The sequence below is a fragment of the Capsicum annuum genome, chromosome 9 (assembly GCF_002878395.1).
Source record: "Capsicum annuum cultivar UCD-10X-F1 chromosome 9, UCD10Xv1.1, whole genome shotgun sequence".
In the NCBI taxonomy this organism is placed as follows: Eukaryota; Viridiplantae; Streptophyta; class Magnoliopsida; order Solanales; family Solanaceae; genus Capsicum; species Capsicum annuum.
In genome coordinates, this window is record NC_061119.1 from 10,910,027 (window position 1) to 10,917,065 (window position 7,039).

Below are 7,039 nucleotides of genomic sequence, written 5' to 3' on the forward strand. Positions count from 1 at the left end.
CTTATAGAGCAGCTAAAGCATATAGTAGAGAGGAGTTTTTAGACCATTTCAATCAAATAGCAGATGTGAATCCCTAGGTAGCAGAATTTCTCACACGTGTCAGTTTCGAGAGATAGAGTCGGGCATTCTGTCCAGCAAATAGGTACATTCTTATGAATTTAATATCTTGTTTGATTTACAAGTTCAGTATAATGTCGTACTAAGTGATTATTTTCTAAAGGTACAATATTATAACATCAAACATAGCTGAATCGGTGTATTCATTGTTTGGCGATGAAAGAGAATTTCCCATTAAGGCTATGTTTGAAAAAATAAGCGAGAAGTATAGCAATTTTTTTAACGAAATGCGTGTGCAGTTCAAGTGCCCAGAAAAATAACCCGATTTGTTCTCAAAATCAAAAATAAAATATCAATGAATATCAGTTTGGGGAATAGGTTATTCTCTCATAAAATAGCAGATTACAAATTCCGTGCTGCCACGGTTGATCTTTAAACAAGATCTTGTACGTGTAGAGTTTTTGACTTGGATAAAATACCTTGTCCACATGCTATGGCATCCCTTCGAGCTCAATACGTTCATAAATATGAATCTGAAGTTTACGAGGACTCCTCTCAATATTATTCGATGAAAAAATATGAAATGGCATATAGTGGGCATAGTACTCTGGTGCCTCCCGGAGAATCTTAGGTTGTTCCAGTAGAGCTTATGGGGAGATTAATACCTCCTCCACATATTGACCCAAGCACTATCAAATCGGGAAGAAATTCATATAAGACGAGGCGTAGAGTTGGAGAATCATTTTCATCAAGAAGAAATAACTGCTCCATATGTAAGTGCGCTGGCCACAAACGAACTACATGCCCGAATCATAATCCACCACGATCGTTGTAATTGCAAAAACTTGTGTTGTTGTTTGTTTGTTTGTTGTGGATTTTTATATATTTAACTCATTGTTGTGAACCTAATGTTATCATTTATTATATATAAAATATCTTTTTTTAAATAACTTGCGCATCAATAAAAAGAGGCAAAACATGAACCAAATAATACAGCAGACCATAATTATTCTCAATAGTTGCACAAACAACTGGAATGTTTTCCTCCAACAGATGACAAATCTGTCGAAATAGATGGATAATCTGTTCATAGAAATCCAACAGATGACCAATCGGTTCCAAGACATGGTCCATCTGTTGAAAGAACTCAAAAGCCAAAATTGCTAGTGCTATTGGATTCAACATTGCCTCCAACCGTTGACATGTTAACATGTGTTAGATTAGAAGAAATAGACAAAATAAAAATTGAATAAGAATTAAAATGCCAAAGTCTGACTAAAAGTAAATTTTTCATTAAACGAAAAATAAAATACATTAGGTATAGATCCTATATAGAAAAATTAAAATACATATCCTAAAAGAAAAAACACATTCTAATTATTATTATTATCATGATCACCATCATTAATGACAATCGGCCAATCAACTGCAACAGTAGGGCTCTCATCAGCCTCTGCATCTCTCGAAACATCGTCGCTCTCATATTGACCAACTCACTCTGCAGGTCATTAACCTACCTTTGAAGTTCCCGCACTGTGTCACGTAGAATAGCAATGTCCAAAAAAGGATCATTCATAACTAGAACACGCATGAATTGACAAATATAAAGAAAACAGTCCAAAATATAATACAACGTATACGACCAACTGGTAAATTTACACCAGAAAAAAACTTAACTCAACGAGAAAGGAATATGCTCTTTGAAGAGAAGTGGTTGAAGATGTCACACGAAAGGAAAAAATGCAAGAAATAAATAGAGTTGAATAAAGATTAAGGAGAGACCTATTTATAGAGGGTTGAATCTGGACGTGTCAAGCCAAAAGGCAGGACTGTTCAGCTCCATTGTATTAATTACATTCAAACTGGTGGCATTTTATTTTTTGTGAAAAGTCGCGACTTTTTCTTTTACATTAATTACTTCTCACATTTTCATAGTGGTTTGAGACTCGATAAAAGTCGTTATTATTGAGTTGTTGCAACAGATCGTCCATCATTTTTAACAGATTTAGCATATGTTGCAACAGATAGATTAAATGTACAACAGAAGGTCTATCAAAATAGATTTATCATCTGTTGCAATAGATGGTTGCGGGAGAGTAACCACTGATAGTGTTGTTGCCCATCTTGTTGAGAGAGAGTAAACTAATGAATCATTTGCCAAAGAAAGTGACGATAAAGAAATCATAGGATTTTGAAGGTCGAAACAAGGGAATGATCCTTCCAAAAGATGATGTCTCTAAAGCGAGTGGCTTGCACGCTCTTGCACACATCGAATGTTTGCTGATCGGCATAGAAATGGTCGAGCCAATGAATTTTCTATGCGACAACGCTATGGTAAACCTGCAAGAGGTCTGGGCTTATGGGGTACTAACTGGACGCTTGAAGCCTGTGTATATAGAAGAGCCTGTGAAATAGAAATTTTTAATTTCAAGTCACCCTTCACTTTATTACATGTACATGTAGTGGCAATAATTTTTTTTCTGATGAAAGTTGAGTTTTTTATAATGCAATAGATTGTCAGTCTGTTGTAAAATATAATTAATCCGTTCTGGCATATAGTTTATCTGTTGCAATAGGTTGGTCATTTGTTGCATTACGCCGATGTTATTTCTATGAATAATCTAATAATCTAAGTCTAATTCGTTGAAACAGTGGGAAGACCTGTTTGATAATTTCCAACAGATGACTTTAATTTTACAACATATGCCTAAATCTTTTGATATTTTCCAATAGTTACGCTTGAATATCCATGTGCTCGACAACACCAAACCAGTAGAAAATACACATATCACCATTAAACTTTTAGCAATTAGGCTTGAATATCCATGTGCCCAACAACACCAAACCAGTAGCAATAATGGTAATAATGTAGTATCTTCTTGCTCGATTTTGTTTCTCTTCAGAAGCCTTGACTTTGTTCAACAAACCCCAGATTACACGATTTGCTTGTGAAGGGTGTGATTCTTCATACCAATCAAAGTAATCACATCCACCCAATTTCTATAAAAAAAGAGAACACAATTACAAAATAATTACAAGTCAATAATTAATCAACTAATTAAATAAAAAAATATTACCTTTGAAATCTTACAAGTAAAAAACCTACGACCCGAATTTTGTTGAATCCAAAAAGTCTTTAATAGAGCTTCATGACCACACTTACAATATCAAAAATCTTTATCACAAAAAATAGTAGAAGATGCGCTCGACATTGTCAAGTTCAGTTGGAAAATATGAAATAAATAATTTGAAGAATTTGGATAAATAAAAGAATATGATGATGAAGAAGAAGATTTGAGAATTTAGGGTTAAATTTTAGGAGAAAGATGAATATATAAGACAATGGAGAGGGGCGAAATGACCGCTGGGAGGGCAAGTGATGGTGACAGCAAGTCAGCAAAATGTGCCAAACTGACACATTTGAAGCCTATTTTATTTTATGTGTTTAAAGTGAACACTGTCCACTTGATGCCTGTTTTATTTTAGGTGTTTGAACTGAACACCGTAGATGGGTTCCGTCTTTTTTATTTCAATTTAATTCACTTTAACCTTTTTACACGTAGTGGCAATTTTTTATGTCCAATGAAAGTTGAATTTTTATAATGCAACAGATTCTCCATCCATTGTAACAGTTATTCTACCTATTCTGACATTTAGTTTATCTATTGCAATAGGTTGGTCATCTGTTGCATTATCTCGATATTTCTATCTAAGTCCATCTGTTGCAACAGTGAAAAGACTTGTTTGATAAATTCCAACAGATTTTCTACCTGTTGCAACATATGTCTAAATCTGTTCGATTTTTCCAATAGATGTGTCGTATGTTGCAACAGATGCATTATCTGTTGTAATATTTGAATCTAGTATTCCTTTTCAATTAATAAGTTCAAATCTAAGGAATAAATAAAATTCATAGACAAAATAAAATAAATTGAAGCTTTCATAAATTAGCTGAAATAAGTCAACGAATAAATGAAATGTTAAAAAATTATTATGGGTACAGATCTCAACAAATACATCAACAATAATTTAAGTATACTGCCAAGGATTACTTTGACAGGCTCAAGCTATAAAGATCTACTCAGTATGGACAAGTTGTTCTTCATCCGGTGATATGGAATTCGGTTTTGCTTGTCGTGGATCTTTATTGTCGCTTATGTATGGTTTCTGCACTTTTTGTTCTCTGTATTTCCATAAAAAAAAGTAGTATATTATCAATGTTGTTCAGCATTAGCTTCTTCTACATCCACCTAGAAAGCCAAAATTGATCAATGTTAATCACGGAGATACCATAAAACGGAAAAGGATAACTCATCTCTTCTAGCAAATCAAACAGGTCCTCCTTCCATTTTAAATTGTCCCAAATAGATTATATTTCTGTTGCAACAATGAATCAACTGTTGGGATAATTTCTATATGATAAAGACCCTGCATGATAATTTCCAACGAATGGACCATCCATTGCAATATATGAATCATCTGTTACAGCAGATAGGTCGTCTGTTGGTACAAATAAAAGCGATACAAAAAGCTGTTTGATTTGCTAAAAAAAATGAGACATATGTTGCACCATATACTTTATCTGGTGCAACAAGTTATTCAACTATTGCAACAGATGTATATATCTGTTTGATAATTTTTAGTAGATGTGTCATCTGTTGAAACAGATATGTGTCTGTTTGTTTTGTCAGTTGGAAGACATATAATATATTCACCTTCTTCAGCTCATGCTGCTCTTCTTTGGACATTGTACGTTGCTCAGTACAACACACAGACAGAGGAGTTGCAATTTCACTTTTTTGGATGCTTGATAATGCCCTGAAAATCACTCTCCTTCTCTTCTTAGCCCTAATCTCTAATGAAGCGGATGGAAATAAAATCCTCTTTGATGGAATAAGACCCCTCTTATATGTCAATTCCTTTACAGAAGCAGTTAATGCAATAATAGCATTAATCATTACATCAAGTTTTGCCCTGCAGTCTTGACATTTGCATGCAGAATATTTGCTGGGAGAGGCAAAATCTGTATAACCAGTATGATCATACTCATAATGGTTTGCTTTAAATACTGTAAGAGGAGCATCATTAGCACCAACAACAGCACCACTACCACCACCAACAACTCCATTACCACTAAGACAATCAACAACAAGTCCACCCTCCAAAACTGTTTTTCTTGTAATGGTTATTGCTCCAAACAATTTCATTTTTATTTGTCGATGACCTTAGGGCCCGATAAAGTTTGCACATATCTTAAAGTAAGAAAAAATGGCATCTTCAACTCTCAATTGGTCGGAACTAGTGACGGATGCACAATCTAACATAAATCATTACATATATTAGAATGATGATTAGATCATTCAAAAAAATCATTAATTAAAAAAAAATTAATTATAATTATATTTACTGCATCCTTCGGGGGGTTGAAGAGATCAAAAAATTTTGCATTTTTATCAGTTTTAGCCGACAACCATCTCAAGATTCTTAGACAGGAAACTCCTTCCTGTTAGTTCACTTGTTGTCTCAAATAAGGAATGACTTCAAATGCCCAAGCCTATAAAATAACGCCAATAAATCAAAACCATTATTGAGTGAAAAAAATAAATGATATCATAATAGAAGAAAGAAACATTTACCATGAAAGCCCATGGGAAGCCATATAAGTGACTGTCTTTGGCGCTAACGGAGTCAACAAATATTTGAGAGTCATTTTGAAGCTTTCATACCCCCAAGGATAGTTGTTAAACGCCTCAAGATCCTCGAAGAGATTTATTAAACCTAGGGTTATATTGTTGTTAACGTCTCTTGCCCAAAGAATATTATGTACAAACCAAACCAAGCACAATGACTGCTTGTGCTTCTTTGAAAGCCATTTATCTTTCAATGCTTCTATCAATTTTTTATTTTTGAAGCTTGGACCAACAATGGACACCAGGTCATCACAATCACACGACTTGCTTTTCCTTTTTTGGGTGTGCGGGGTGCTTTTTTGGGTTAGAATAGGTATAACTTGAGAAGGAGAATAATATTTTAGTCCAGTAACTATGGAAAAATCCTTCCAACCAAAACAAACAGGCATGCCACAGTAATTTATCCACACCTCATCCATCTTATCTTTGTTTTCATACATAAACCTACGTTTAAGAAGTTCATGTACCATTTTCATTTGGAAACGAGCATTGTTGTCCTCTGGCAAATCAAGATATTTCCCAAAGCAGTTGTCCCTGAAATAAGCATCTAATTTTTGTTCTGGACGTATTTTTCTGAAAGCGTCGAAAGATTTTCCCATGGCTGACTTAACCACGAAATCACCCGTTAATATGTGGTACCATCACACTGTATTCTCACAGGATAACGATCAATGCTGAAGGCTTTGACCAACTCTTCGGTGGAAGGGCTATTAGCATTTGCATTATCTCTTTTGAAACATTCCTCCTCCTCGTGTTCATCATATTCTGCTCCCAATTGAGATAACGTTTGTAAAGAAAGCTCATAGAGTGGTGGATATAGCCTAGTTTCTTCACTTGTTCCTTTACTTGGACTTGATTTGATTTCTGTTCTTTTGGGAACCATGTTATCTAAAATTAATAAAAACATAAAATAATATATTATTGTTGATTAATGCATATTTAAAAAGGAATAACAGTAAATCAAACAAGCAAAACAGTAAAATAACAGTTGCAACAGATCACCGATCTATTGCACCAGGTAGTAATCTATTGTAACATATAACCAAACTATTACAGCGGATAAGTACTCTGTTGCAACAATACGAAACATATCACTCATCTTTTAAGATAGATGAATGGTCTGTGCAATAGATCACACATCTGTTGTGACATCATCTATTGCAACATATGAGTGATCTGTTGGAATAGTTAAATAATTCATAGCAACGACTGAGTAATCTGTTGTGATAATACAAAACATATCACTCATCTGTTGAGAAAGATGAGTGGTTTGTGCAATAGATCACATATCT